This window comes from Geotrypetes seraphini, chromosome 12 (genome assembly GCF_902459505.1).
Source record: "Geotrypetes seraphini chromosome 12, aGeoSer1.1, whole genome shotgun sequence".
Taxonomy (NCBI): Eukaryota; Metazoa; Chordata; class Amphibia; order Gymnophiona; family Dermophiidae; genus Geotrypetes; species Geotrypetes seraphini.
Genome location: NC_047095.1, coordinates 44,615,380 through 44,630,980, shown reverse-complemented (window position 1 = coordinate 44,630,980; position 15,601 = coordinate 44,615,380). Strand labels below are relative to the sequence as shown.

At 49.2% G+C, this 15,601-nt stretch overlaps 1 protein-coding gene across 3 annotated transcripts in view; it reads right to left on the bottom strand.

Annotated features, from left to right (window-relative positions):
* SERBP1 (SERPINE1 mRNA binding protein 1) overlaps positions 1–15,601 on the bottom strand; it is a 72,389-nt gene that overhangs the window by 48,895 nt on the left and 7,893 nt on the right. The window lies entirely within an intron of this gene.

The following is a 15,601-nucleotide window of genomic DNA, read 5'->3' as shown; positions in this document are numbered from 1 at the left end:
GTACCAAAGCAGTCCCTCTCACGGGCGGGACCCCCGAAGGGCCGATACCAGAACACGCTCACCGAACACCGCGTCCCGACGCGCCTGAACATCTACCCGATAATGTCTAACAAAAGAATACAAGGAGGACCAAACCGCAGCCTTACAAATATCCACCGGAGGCACGAGCGACGACTCAGCCCAAGAAGCCGCCTGACCCCGAGTGGAATGAGCCTTGAGAAACTCCGGAACAGGCTGCTGTTTCAGAAGATAAGCGGAAGCAATCGTCTCCTTGATCCAGCGCGCAATAGTAGCCTTAGAAGCGCCAGCTCCCCGACGAGGACCAGCCAGGAGGACAAAGAGATGATCGGACTTCCGGAATTCCTGGGTCCGCTGCACATCAGAGCGAAGGACCCGACCGACATCCAACTTGCGCAGCTGCCGTTGCTCAGAAGAGCCCTCCCGACCACCCAAGACCGGGAGAACCACCGATTGATTGACATGAAAAGGAGAAACAACCTTCGGCAGAAAGGAAGGAACAGGCCGCAAGACGACCCGCTCCCTAGACAACTCCAAGAAGGGAGCCCTACAAGAGAAAGCCTGCAGCTCAGAAATACTCCTAGCAGAAGTAATGGCCACCAAAAAGACCGCCTTCAAAGTAAGGTCCTTCAAAGAACAGTCGTCCAAGGGCTCGAAAGGCGGGCGCACCAAAACAGAGAGAACCAGATTAAGATCCCAAGAGGGAACCGAGGGCCGTAGGGGAGGCCTAAGCAACTTGGCCGCCCGCAGAAACCGAATCACATCAGGAAGAGCCGATAAACGCTGACCTGACACCAACCCTCGAAAGGTCGACAGGGCCGCAAGATGAACCCGGAGAGAAGACCAAGCCAGGCCTCTATCCAGGCCATCCTGCAAGAACTCTAGAATGTTAGGCAGAGAAGCGCGAAAAGAGGTCACTCCCCGCGCCCGACACCATTCCTCAAAGAGACGCCAAACCCGCACATAAGCCCGAGAGGTAGAAAGCCTCCGGGACCCCAACAGTGTAGCGATCACCTTGTCTGAATATCCCTTCTTGCTAAGGCGACCCCTTTCAAGAGCCACGCCGTAAGACAGAAGAGAGACGGGTCGAACAAGGGAATGGGACCCTGCATCAGAAGGTCGTCCGAGAGAGGCAGAGGAAGAGGAACCGCCACCAGGTGTCTCACCAGATCCGCATACCACGGACGTCGAGGCCAATCCGGAGCCACCAGCACCACCAAACCCGGATGGTGAACAATGCGAAGAAGCACTCTGCCCACCAGCGGCTAAGGAGGGAACACATACAACAGCCCCTCCGTTGGCCACGGCTGGACCAGAGCATCCAGACCCTCGGCCAGCCCTTCCCTGCGACGACTGAAGAAGCGGGGCACTTTGGCGTTGCCACTCGTGGCCATCAGGTCCATCAGGGGCTGCCCCCAATCTTGCACTATCAACCGAAACGCTCCGGCGCCGAGAAACCACTCTCCTGGATCCAGGAAGTGACGACTGAGGAAGTCTGCCTGAACATTTTCTACCCCGGCTATATGAGAAGCCGAGAGGTCCAGAAGATGGGACTCCGCCCAAACCATGAGCCGAGCCGCCTCCTGCGCCACAGGAGTGCTCTTGGTGCCCCCCTGACGATTGACATAAGCCACCGCCGTGGCATTGTCCGACAGGACTCTGACCGACTTGCCCAGCAAAAGGGAGTGGAAAGCTAACAGCGCCAGCCTGACCGCTCTGGTCTCCAACTCGTTGATCGACCAGGAGGCCTCCTCCGCGGACCAGGTGCCCCGAGCTGAGTGGCCCATAAACTGAGCCCCCCAACCGAGGAGACTCGCATCCGTAAGGAGCACCGTCCACTGCGGGAGATCCAGACCCACCCCCTGAACCAGGTGAGGGGTCCGGAGCCACCAGCGCAGACTGCAGCGCGCCAAGCCTCGCAGGGGAACCGGAACATCCAAATCTTGCCTCCGGGGAGACCACCTCCGGAGCAGAGCATACTGAAGAGGACGCATGTGGGCCCGCGCCCACCTCACCACGTCCAGGGACGCCGCCATTGACCCCAGGACTTGGAGGAAATCTCGCGCCCGAGGACCCCGGGACGCCAAAAGCAGGCGAATCTGATATTGCAATTTGCTCACCCGGGCCTCTGGAAGGAAGACCTTCCCCAAGGAGATGTCGAACATAACCCCAAGGCACTCCAGACGCTGAGCCGGGACCAACCGACTCTTGGAAAGGTTGACCACCCAGCCCAGCGACCGGAGAAACTCCACCACCCGAGCCGTAACCCGGGAGCTCTCCTGCAACGACTTTGCCCGAATCAACCAGTCGTCCAGGTAGGGGTGAACCAGGATGCCCACCGACCGCAAGGCTGCCGCGACGACCACCATTACCGTGGTGAACGTCCGAGGAGCCGTGGCCAGACCAAAGGGAAGCGCACAGAACTGAAAGTGCCGCCCCAAGATCGCAAAGCGAAGGAAGTGCTGATGAGAGGCCCGAATTGGAACCTGCAAGTAGGCCTCCGTCAGATCGAGAGACATCCAGGATGGGCCGAAAGGTCCCCTCCTTTATGGCCACCACAAAGTAAATGGAGTACCTGCCGGTGCCCCACTCCGTAGGGGACACCGGCACCACTGCCTCGAGATCTAGCAAACGCTGAAGGGTCTGACGAAAAGCCTGCGTCTTCCATGGAGTCTGACATGGAGAAGCGAGGAAAAGGTCCGGCAGAGAGCGGGTAAACTCCAGAGCGTAACCGTCCCGCACCACCTCAAGGACCCACTGATCGGACGCGATCTCGGCCCATTTGGGGAAAAATTTGCGCAGCCGGGCCCCCACCGGAACCAAAGGGGGCGCCGGCAAGGAGTCATTGCGCAGGACGGGAAGTGGGGGAACCGGCGGAGGGATTCCCTGCCCCCCGACGGGCCCCCCGAAAGGGCTGCATGCGCTGGAAGAACCGACCCCGGGAAAAACCCTGAGCCGGGAAAGAAGCAGCCCCACGCCCCGGGCGATACTTGCGAAATTCCCGCAAACGCCCCCGGGCAGCCCCACACCTAGACGCAGGGCGGGCACGGTCCTCAGGCAGACGGGGCACCTTCGAGTCCGTCAGAGTCTGAATCAACTCATCTAATTCCTCTCCAAACAAAAAGACCCCCTAAAGGGAACTTTAGTAAACTTAGCTTTGGACGCAGAATCCGCCGCCCAAGCGCGCAGCCACAAAATACGCCGCGCGGCCATGCCATAGACTTAGCCGAAATCCGCACCAAGTCATAAAGAGCATCTGAGAGGAACGAGGCAGCCATCGCAATCTTCGCTACCTCCTGATCCACTAGAGACCAGTCATCAGACTCCCGATCCAGGACACGCTCAGCCCACCGAAACACGGCGCGAGCGACTAGCTCCCCACAAACAGCCGCCTGGACCCCAAAGGCAGAGACATCAAAATCATACTTAAGAAGAGTCTCTAACGCACGCGCCTCCGAGACCCTAAGAGCAGAACCGTCCATAACAGGCACGGTATGCCGCTTAGGAAGTGCCGAGACCACCGCGTTCCCCATTGGCGAAATTAAGGTAGCCCTACCTCCCTCCGGGACGGGATACCCAAGAGCCAAGGCGCACACCAAACGAAACTGCGCCCATAGGCCACTGCGCCAACACAAAATCCCGCAAATCCTGACGCACAGGAAAAGAGCGGGAACCAGGACAGACCCCCTGAAGCAGAGGGGCCCCCATACGCGGGGTCTCCGGCGGCGCCACTGCAAAAATGCAGCACCAAGGAGACCTGCTACACAGGTCTAAAAGCTCATCCCTCTGAATAAAAAAGCGCACCACGGACGCATCTGCTCTGGAAGACGGGAAACCCGCCGCCCCGCTGCCAACAGGCGTCCCCTCTAGAGGATCCTGGAAGCCCGCCAAAGCAGCCAGGTCCTCAACCAGGCCAACACGCTCCTCCGCCCACCAATTCGCAATCCAAGCCCCCCCGCGGGCGCTTGGATGAGGGAGGAGGAAGAGGGGACGCCAAACGAAAAGAGGGAGGCAAAGCCATAGGGGGCACGGAGGGAAACCCCCCCCGAAACCCCCCAGGCGCACGTGGGACCCCCAAAAGTCCGCACAAAGAAAGAAAATAAATTGGGGGCAAAAAACCCCTGGGGGTCCCCAGGGACTCCCTGCCCCAGCAGGGGTCCATGCTGAAACCTGCCCCTCTGTTCGCCATACAGGGGGAAGGTCACCTGAGGTTGCAGACAAAATGGAGGGGCCAGACAAAGAAAATGGCGAAGTTCCCGCCAAAAATGCTCCCTCCATGGCCTGTAGCGGCTGAGAAGACTGAACAGTCCCAGCCGCTAAGACAGGCAAGTCGGCATCAGCTGTCAAAAAATCAGCTGAGAGGGAATCCTTCGGGGAATCCCTCCGTGGGCGGTTGTGCAAGACCGGGCTTCCCCACTGCTCCAAGCCGACTCGCGAGGCACCATCGGCGGGGAGCTCTGGGCGCCTGCAGCCGCTGCCGACGGAGCTCCACCACCTCACCGACCCAAACCGCCGAGTTCAGGCCGGCCGCGAGTGCCTCGCGGCTGGACTAAAATTGTGGCCTACTCCCCCGGAGAAGGGCACAATTGCTCCAGACGCGACCTAGCTATAAAAAAGTGCTGGTTACATGAAAAAATACAGTAAAATACAGTTTTCTTAAAGGGAAACAACCCTTCAGACCAGCACTACCTCAGGATTTTTTTTTTTTTTTTTTTACAGAACAGACTCCACAGGCTCTCGAAGCAATATGCCTTGCTTGACTTAGGGGGCAAGGCTTACTGCTGAGGCTCCTCTAAAAAAATGTGGGGAGGTGGAGGAAGTGGGGGGAGGGACCCCGCTCGTGACCCGCCGGGTTTGACACCCCCGAGGTCGGACGGACCCCCAAACAGGGCCCGACCAAGCTCCGTCCGGCCAAAAACAGGGACAATAAACCCCTAAACAAATTCCAACAGCCCTACCAAGAGAGATGGGTACAGATCACTCAACACCTGCTGGAGACTGAAAGAAGACTGAGGGAAATAGAGAAGGGAGGATAGTATATACTGTCCCAAAGTTTTGTTTTCAGTCTCCACCTGCTGGTCATGATTAGATATATACCCATTCGTAAAGTTAACCTCTACTGGTCTGGAGAGTGCTAAAGAATAGCTACTAACACAATCCAAATGACCTTGCAATGTACTGTATATGTTAAATGGTACCTTGCTGATCACTCAGGTAAACCTCATGCCCCAATTTGTGTTTTTACTACTTCCCAATAAAGATTCCCAACATAATCAAACCAAGAAAGAGAACAGTATCTGACTATCCATATATGACTCATACTAACAAGTATGCTGCAAAAAGAGCGTGATTGTAAATTATTTGACCTTAGTGCTAAATGTAATTTCCTTGAATGCTGCTAGACCAGTACAGACCAATGAGTTAGGAGGATCCTCCACCAGCAGGTGGAGGCAGAGAAGCTCAATAGCCTGGAACTAGCCAGTATGTTCTACCAAAGTCAGAATACTATATTCAAAGCCCCCAAAACGCCATTCCAAACTCAACTAGTTACAGACTATACCAAACTGAGCAAATATGAATCATTACCTAATAGCAAAGAAAGAGGTAGGCAGTAACACTGCCCAGCCCCAAATTAACATTTATTAAGCTCACATTCTTCTGGAGGAGTGCCCTAGAATGATTTAAAGGGTAAGTAGCAAGTAAGATAAAAAATTAACCTTTTTTTTCATCCTGCTAGAGCAGTCCACACCAGTAGGATATACAAAAAACCTTTAAGGCCCATCCACCTCTGTGGTGCAAACATCGGGTAGTGATTCATAAAGTGATTCATACACCTTCTGGTGCATCTGACCTAGTCTCTGCCCAAGAAGTCAACTGAGGCCTCACATAATGGGTCTGAAGGCCTTCCAGATTCTTTTTTATTGCTGAGAATACACACCAACTGAATCATTGCTTTTCTCCAGCAGCCATCTTTTCCATGCATGGTCTACCACACAAGACAAAAAGCCCGTCAGACTTCCAAAACCCATTTGTCACCTCCAAATAGTGCACGAGAACCCTAATTGTAGCAAAGATATTTTATGTGTACCAGTCATATTCTCAGGTGGGTGACATCATCAACGGAATCCGATACAGACCTTGCCATGTGTATGTTACTTTAAATCTTTAGGAAGTGTCCATACCATGCGTGTGGCTGTTTCTTCCCACCCATCATCTTGCAGGCCTATCAGTTCAGTAACAAAGCAAGAAGCAAACTAGGGGAGGTGGGCATGTTGTGAGAATATGCACCTTAGGGTGGTCCATAAGACTATGGTAAAAATTCATCCTTATCAGAACATGCCTCCACAAGTCTGAGTATGTTCTACCTCATGAAGATATGGTTAACATTTGAAGTGGTTTGGGACAAATTTAGGGGTCGCTCATGATCCTACAATATGCTCATAATGCAGCTGGGTATTCATAACAATGTGGTAATGTTACATATTTAATATTAGTTGAATACTAAATAGCTATTCTTTGAAACTGTTAAGAGGACAATTTTTTGTTATTTGAATAACTTAATACCAGTACTTCTGCAGAGTAAAGTGGTGGCAAACCATCAGCTTCCACAATCCACAAGTTCAGCGAAACGTCTCGACTACCCTCCCAAGTTACACGGTTCCATCGGCCTGGCATCACGTATAGCAAAGAGAACTTATATCTTCTTTGATGTTCTTCATACAAAATGGACAATTTCTGGTTAAAGATCTTGTAAACTGGAGAGATGATGCAAATTACCAGTTTCTGAAGCAGTCAGCATCATCAATGACAGTCAACAACTCCACTGAAAGAGCAATTGCCTTAATGCAGCAGTATAATTCAAGTCTCACAAAGAATGAGAAGCAGCTAGCTACTCCTTTGCCTTGTTGCGCGCACAGAAAGACCTATCCAATTTGCCCCAAAGCCCCACTGATAAATATTGACAATGTAGGACTACCATTCAGCGTTCGCACCCAACATTTTATATTTACTGTGGAATAATGACTTTAGTAACTACTGTGTTTCCCTGAAAATAAGCCCTAGCATGATTTTCAAGGTAGGTCTTAATATAAGCCCTAGTCTCCAGAGGTCTAACCCAAATGTCCCTAGATTTGCCAGCAGCAGCGCTTCCTCTCATCCCCACCGCGCAGCTGAACCCTCGTTGACCTTGACATCTTTCCACCTCTCCTCCTGTCCAAACCCCGCCAACTGATCACGAGACCTACAAAGAGCAGCGTCGGCAGCACTCTAAACAGGCTGATTCACGGCCTTCTCCCGCCAGGGAATTCCCTCTGTGCCTCCATCAGTAACACGGCACATGGAAGGCCCTGGCAGGAGAAGGCCATAAAGCAGCCTGTTTAGAGTGCTGCCGACGCTGCTCTTTGTAGGTCTCATGGTCAGTCGGCTGCCGACGCTGCTCTTTGGAGGGAGGTATGTAGGTTTCGCAGGCAGCGGGTTTCGGATGAGAGGGTCAGCGGAGGTTCGGCTGCGCAGCAGGGGCTTCAAGGGTTCTGCTACACAGAAGGGAGGGATAGAAGCTGTGCAAGGGTTCTGCTGCATGAGGGATGGGCTGGAGGGATAGAAAGATGATGTACGGAAGGGAGGGATAGAAGCTGTGAAGGGTTTTACTGCACGAGAGATAGAAAGATGCTGTGCGCAGTGTAAGGATTCTGCTACATAGGGGATAGGAGGGAGGGATAAAAAGATGCTGCAGGGAAGGCACAAGGGGATGGGTGAGAAGGGAGGAAAGATGCTGCACATGTGGGGAAGAGAAAGGAAAGAGGAAGAATTCAGATGAAGGAGAGGAAGGGAGAAATGATCATGTACATGAAAAAAATAAGACCTCTGAAAATAAGCCCTAGTGCAATTTTTGGGCCCAAAATTAATATAACACACTGTCTTATTTTCAGGGAAACATGGTAGTCATCACTGAACAATGCATATGTAATTTATTTAAAGTTCTTTAAACTATGTATGGGTAATGGTAATGGTGATACTAAAGTAGATAGAATTGCTAATTATGCAATGGATGAGCTTATTTTTGAGTACAAATTAACTCAAAACGCGGCTCAATCTGCAGTTCTCTTTTTTTCAATTTAATTTCTGTCAGAGCGGAAAATCCAAGTTCGCAAAGATAAGAAGATCCAAATGGTAACAAAGCCTTGGTTGCTTTGTAGCTCGTTAGGATAACCACTGCACAAAAAAATAAAACTACTTGCTGTTAGTTTTAAAGGATCAATCATGTTAAAGAATGATGATCGTCTATGCAGTTGTATCCTTACACACGCAGATGCCAACGTACATGCCATCTATTCTAGTCTATACTGATGAAGGGAATTTTTAAAAATAAAGTAAAATTCTGGAGACACACTGACAGAGGAATCTGTCCTCCCCAATAAATAAGAAAGGCACAGTGTGATTGGGGGTATAGAGTCTGGATGCCAAGGTAGTACAATTTGTTCCCAGGCAAGTTGTATTACTCTGGCTACTATTAATCTGGAGCCTGCCTTTGAATCAACCAATCATCCAAACAGGAATGCATGAGAATCCCCTGAAGTAGTTGCTGGGATCAACACAAGATGGTTTAGGCCAGGGTTGTCCAAGGTCGCTCGAGGGCCGCAAACCAGTTGGGTTTTCAGGATTTCTCCAATGAATTTGCATGAGATCTACTTGCATGCACTGCTTCCACTATATGCAAACAGATCTAATGCATATTTATTTGGGAAATCCAAACTGGGGAGGGCCAAGGTTGGACACCCTTGGTTTAGGCCAAATCACCATCGAAAGCAGCCTACACTACTAGGATCAAATTGCTAAAGAACTACTTAAGGGGCAGGTTCCATTTCCTGTTGAATAGATCCTCAAGGACCCTAACATATTATCTACCATAGGAAGCTAAAAGAGCCAGTCTAGGTTCTCTCTCAGGAAGGGATATAACTGGCCAGTTAAATCTTAGGCTTCACAGAATCAAAGTTCCACCATTTCCCACTCTGCTAATACCATTGAGCTAGCACCCTTGTGTAAAACAAAGGTCTTCAAGAGATAATGCAGCTCCTCCAAAATGAGATCCCCTTTTGGGGCCAACGACAAAATATGGAGCTCAATGACCATATTGTCCACGAGGGAAGATAACTCCTACTACTGAAAAAGACATATCATCAAAAAGGAGTCCTCTTCCGAAGAGCACACTCTGGGCTCCAGAGAACCTAGTGCTCAGGGAATTGCCCTCCTTGTCCTCATTTTTATCTCGGGCATTCTCCAGAGTTGATGCAGATGGAATTAGGACCCTCTCCTCCATGGTCCTCAGTTTGGGAGCCAAATTACTTTTGCTACCTGGGGCCTGGATTGCAAGGACCTGCTAACCTTGTGGCCTTTGGACTAAAGAGCAGAGCCATCTGGATCAGGTTCTGGACTCCAAAAGTGCCCTCCCAAGGCACTCTGAGGGCAGAACAAAAATTGTAGCTCTAAATCCAGCATAGCCTACCAAAGCCTGTGGTGTTTTTATTTGTTTGTTTTTTTGGGGGGGAGTCTACTAGATTCACCTACCTCTAATCAGGGATGACTCAAGGGACTGTGGCACCCTGAACCAACTGTTACTTCCCCTCACCCATGATATAATAGCTTCCCTCCCCCTCATATCTCCCCTCCTCCCCACTCATTGCTGGTGATAAAGCATGCCAAAATCTTGAATCCCAATCTGGCATCTCTCTTCCCACTCACCGAGGATTCACAATGCCCTTAAGGGGAGAATTTCTTGGAACTATTCTTTTCTCCATCTCCTCCTGCTGGTAGATGGACATAACCCATTGGTCTGGACTGGTCTTATATGGATGAAAAGGAAGCTTCTAGTTTGTAAGGCTTCCTGCAGGTCAGTAATATCCAACTGAAAGAGGGCATCAGCACCAAAAACTAACAGCTGCATTACCGATTCTGATAAAAACACTCTATTCAGCACTTGGGGGGGGGGAATAAAAGCAGCAGCACCACAGTAATGTCTCTGAGGCTTCCTGCTGCTGAATTAGATTGGTCAAACAACTCTGCTACCTGGCCCATTTCATTAGCCCAACATAAAGGGAGAACTTGGACCACTTGGCCCCTGTAACTGCTGAACCTGTGACCGCCAAAACACAGCAGATACTGCAGCCTATAAGAAGCAGTTATATGCCTTCTCATGACAACTATCAGAAGATGCTATTAAGGTGTCATGAGCAGGGTGGATTAATCTTTCCAAAAGCAGCTTGAACAAGAGGTCATAGGCATAAGTGACCATGACAATCTGTGCAAGTCAAAAAGAAAAATTAAACTCGCCCTCCTCCTGATCTCTAATATTTGTGACTACGCATAAGTAATAGCACTGAATGAAGGGAACACAAGAAAGATACAATTCTTCATTCTGACATCAATAGTTACACTTTGGCCTTGAAAAGTGGACAAATTCACATCAATGGCACCTACATCATCACTAGCAAAAGCTTGCAAACTGGTGTTATTGCAAAAGTAAGTTTAACTAAATGTTCTAACTAGAACTATCAATCACCAAGTCTGTACTTTGTTTATTCCATTCAATCTGTAACATTTCTAATCATTGTAAACCGCATAGAACTTCTCTATTAGAAAACCATGTAGCCCTACCCTATGATACAGTTTTATTTGGTACTTCTATAAGATTGAGAAGGCAAATTTCAGCAAATAATAATAAATTGCTATTAATAATGACAGGAGTTGCCATTCAGCATATTACTAGAAACTGGAAAGATGATACCAGACTCAATTACACCTTTTGGTGGAACTCACTATGCCATATATATAAAATGGAAAGAATAATTGCTTTACAAAAGGGGAATTATAATAATTTTAAGAAGATTTGGGGGCCATTGATAGCATTTTGTAATAATTAGACACCTTCTTACATAACAGAACATAGTTAGAAGGGAGGGAGGGTATTTAGAGTTATAATTTTTCCTATTTTTGTTTATAATATATGTAATATTGAATGAATTTAATACTATTGTTGGAAGGGATGGAAGGGGAAGGTGTTTTTATTTATATATTTATGCTGATATTTGATTAGATTTTCAAGTGATTTGTATGATCTAATTGATATTTTATTGTACACTTGATGTAAGAAATGAAAATGAATAGATTAAAAAAAAAAAAAGAACTTCACGGTCCTGCGGTATATAAACTGTTATTATTATTATTAATTCACTTCAGATAGACCAAGCAATTATTAATGGAATGGCTTTTTAACTCCCTAACTGAAACTAGATTTTGACCTCAATGACCTTCATATCAGAGGATTGTATCTTCCAACTAAGCAATCAAATTCTTTCCCACCTGGATTCTTTTCTTGAAGCTGAAAAAGTTCTATGCAATCAACTGTTATTCCCAAGAAGAGGATAATTAAACACAGATGCTTATGACTAAGCATTCACAAAGGCAGAAATAAAGCCTAAACTATCCCTACTGGTGCTAGAACACATCATTATACCAAATTGCCAAGACTAGACACAGAAAACAAGTTACAACAAAGCATTCATTGGTAAATCTCAAACTATTCAAAAGCTTGCTAGATACATCCCTGAAGCGCACCAAATGTATCCACACTGCTCTTACAAAACCTGACAACTCCTGTCCAAATGTTACGAATGCCTTAACTTCATGAGCTTGATTTCTCAAGTGAGTTGAGTACCAAGGAAAAACTGAACAAAAGCATTTTATCTTTTTACCAGTCACATCATTAAAATGACTTACCTAACATTCCTTTAACATTAATTTATTTTAGATGAGAGATGTGTGGAACTGGATGGTGTAGAACAAATTGAACAGTGTCAATCCTTTGAGCTTGTAAACAAAGAGGAGATTTGTGAAATAATTGCTCATATCTCTCCAACCCATGCCGTCTTGGATCCCTGTGACTCATGCATTTTACATCAGATACCTTCTACATTAGGTTCTTTGTTGCCTCATTTGTTAACAAGTCATAGTTTGAAGGATAACTACCTATAGCATGTAAGGAATTCACAGTAACTCCGGTGTTAAAGAAAAAGGGATTGGATGTTGAGGATTTGAAAAATTTTCAACCTATTTCAGTTGTACCTTTCTTTGGGAAAATAACTGAGAAAGTAGTGTTGAATCAGCTAAACAAATTTATCTTACAAAAAAGCTGTCTGGATGAGCTTCAATTTGGATTCCGTCACGCACACAGTGTAGAACTGCTCCTGCTTTCGGTATTGGAGGTCTTGAGAGCGAATTGATAAACGGGACAAATTTCTTATGGTATCTTTAGATGTCTCTGGGGCTTTTGACAGTGCAAATCTAGACACCTTACTGAGAAAGTTGGAAATTCTGGGAGTAGCAGGGAAGGTTTTGAAATGGTTTTCATCTTATTTAAAGGAACGAGCACTGAGGGTAAGTAAGGAAACTGTGTCTCGAGTAGTTGGGATTAAAAGAAGGGTCCCTCAGGGATCAGTCCTCTCTGCAATTTTGTTTAATATATATATATATATATATATATATATATATATATATATATATATGGCCTCCCTGGGGAGAAAGTTTCAGTACAGTACAGCATATACGCTGATGATATTCTGTTATTTTTCCCAATTAATGATTTTTCCAACATATAATCGTGCCTGCAAAGATATATGGAAAAAGTTGTGGGATGGATGGATGAACATGACTTGAAGTTAAAAATTAACAAAACAGAGGTAATGGTGGTAAAAGGTCAGAGACAACTTTGAGATAGATAATGCAGTTGTGATGGGGAGAAAATGAAAGTGAAAAAGGAGATGACTACCGTATTCTCACATAGATAACGCGCACCCGTGTAAAACGCGCACACGGGTATAGCGCGCGGAAAACACAAATTTATGTACAGAAATTTTTATATACCGCGCACACCCGTATACCGCGCATGCTGGCCGACTCTCCTTTCGCCCGCCACGACTCTCCTCTGGCCACCCCGACTCTCCTTTTGCCCGCCCCGACTCTCCTCTCCCCCTTGAAGTCCTGTCCCCACCTTGAAAGCCTGATGCTCCCCCCCCCAACGTCCGATTCACCCCCGCAGGACCGCTCGCACCCCCACCCCAAAGGACAGCTCGCACGCACTCCCACCCGCACCCCCACCCTGAAGGACCGCTCGCACCCCCACAGCCTCCCGGACCCCCCACCATCATGTAGAAGCTCCTACCGGTGTCCTGCTGCTTTCTCTTGGCGGTCCCGGCCCTTCCGTGAGCCCTGCGCTGCTTCCTCTTCCAGCGGTTCGCCCTTTCTCTAACGTCAATCCCTCTTGCCCCGCCAACTCCCCGACACGATCGGGGCAAGAGGGAGCTCAAGCCCTCTTGCCCCAGCCAACCGCGGCACCCCCGACACGATCGGGGCAAGAGGAAGCTCAAGACCTCTTGCCCCAGCCAACTGCGGCACCCCCGACACGATCGGGGCAAGAGGGAGCTCAAGCCCTCTTGCCCCCCCGACACGATTGGGGCAAAAGGGAGCCCAAGCCCTCTTGCCCCGCCGACTCCCCAACTCCCCGACAATATCGGGCCAGGAGGGAGCCCAAACCCTCCTGGCCACAGCGACCCCTACCCCCACCACATTATGGCAGGAGGGATCCCAGGCCCTCCTGCCCTCGACGCAAACCCCCCTCCCCCCAACGACCGCCCCCCCCCAAATAACCTCCGACCGCCCCCCCCAGCCGACCCTCGACCCCCCCTGGCCGACACCCCCACCCCCTTCCCCGTACCTTTGTGTAGTTGGCCGGACAGACAGGAGCCAAACCCACCTGTCCGGCAGGCAGCCAACAACGGAATGAGGCCGGATTGGCCCATCCATCCCAAAGCTCCGCCTATTGGTGGGGCCTAAGGCGCCTGGGCCAATCAGAATAGGCCCGGGAGCCTTAGGTCCCTCCTGGGGGCGGGGCCTGAGGCACATGGGCCCAACCCGACCATGTGCCCAAGGCCCCGCCCCCAGGAGGGACCTAAGGCTCCCGGGCCTATTCTGATTGGCCCAGGCGCCTTAGGCTCCACCAGTAGGCGGAGCTTTGGGACGGATGGGCCAATCCGGCCTCATTCCGTTGTTGGCTGCCTGCCGGACAGGCGGGTTTGGCTCCCGTCTGTCCGGCCAACTACACAAAGATACGGGGAAGGGGGGTGGGGGTGTCATGGGGGTCGGCCAGGGGGGTTGCGGGTCGGCTGGGGGGTGCGGTCGGAGGTTCTTTGGGGGGGCGGTGGTTGGGGGGAGGGGGGTTTGCGTCGAGGGCAGGAGGGCCTGGGATCCCTCCTGCCCGTAATGTAGTGCGGGGTGGGGGTAGTGGATCGCCGTGGCCAGGAGGGTTTGGGCTCCCTCCTGGCCCGATATTGTCGGGGAGTTGGGGAGTCGGCGGGGCAAGAGGGCTTGGGCTCCCTTTTGCCCCGATCGTGTCGGGGGGCAAGAGGGCTTGAGCTCCCACTTGCCCCGATCGTGTCGGGGGTGCCGCGGTTGACTGGGGCAAGAGAGCTTGAGCTCCCTCTTGCCCCGATCGTGTCGGGGAGTCGGCGGGGCAAGAGGGCTTGACATTAGAGAAAGGGCGAACCGCCGGAAGAGGAAGCAGCAGGACACCGGTAGGAGCTTCTACATGATGGGGGGGGTCAGGAGGTTGTGGGGGTGCGAGCAGTCCTTCGGGTTGGGGGTGCGTCGGGGGGGGGGGAACTATGTAAAAAAAAATTTTATATAGCGCGCTCACGCGTATACCGCGCAAGGCTATGCACGGTTTGTAAAAACACGTATAACGCGCGTGTTATATGCGTGAAAATACGGTATCTTGGGAGTGTGCTTGGATAGCTATCTGACAATGGGAAAGCAAATTTTGAAAACGATCAGGGTAAGTTATATGTAAATGCAACCACTTTATAGACTGAAACCATTATTACCAGCATCTGATTTTTGTAGTGTGGTCCAAGCTTTAATATTGAGTAGAGTAAATTATTGTAAATCACTGTATCTAGGAATTGCTAAAGGGAAATTGAAGGCACTGCAGATGCTGATCAATTCGGCTGCTAGACTGATTCAGGGGTTCCTAGATCACGTACAGTATATCTCCTATACTGAAACAGTTACACTAGCTGCCTATTCAGCAAATAGTACATATTAAGATCATTGCAATCATCCATCAGATATTGTACCATATTGCTCCAAGGGTACTACAAGAATTGGTTGAAATTTACCAACCTAGAAGAAATCTAAAGTCTGAAAACACTATGAAATTGAGTTTAGATAGGAAGATGCCTATTATTCATGTTAGAATTGGAACATCAATAATGTAAGTGGCGGGTGTCAAACTTTGGATTGCTCTGACAGGCATACTGTGATTTTGTGTTGGAAAGATCAATTTTTTAAAAAATGTTGAAAACGCAGCTCTTTGTTAATGCTTTCCTATGAAAACGTTACTACTTCTGTTCTTCCTGTAAGATGCAGTACCAATGAATATCTGGGTTTTAACTTTTTACAGTTTTATTGCTGAACGTTTAATTGATAAGATGTCTGTCCATTGTCTGTTCATATCCATGCGACTAAAGGGCGATTA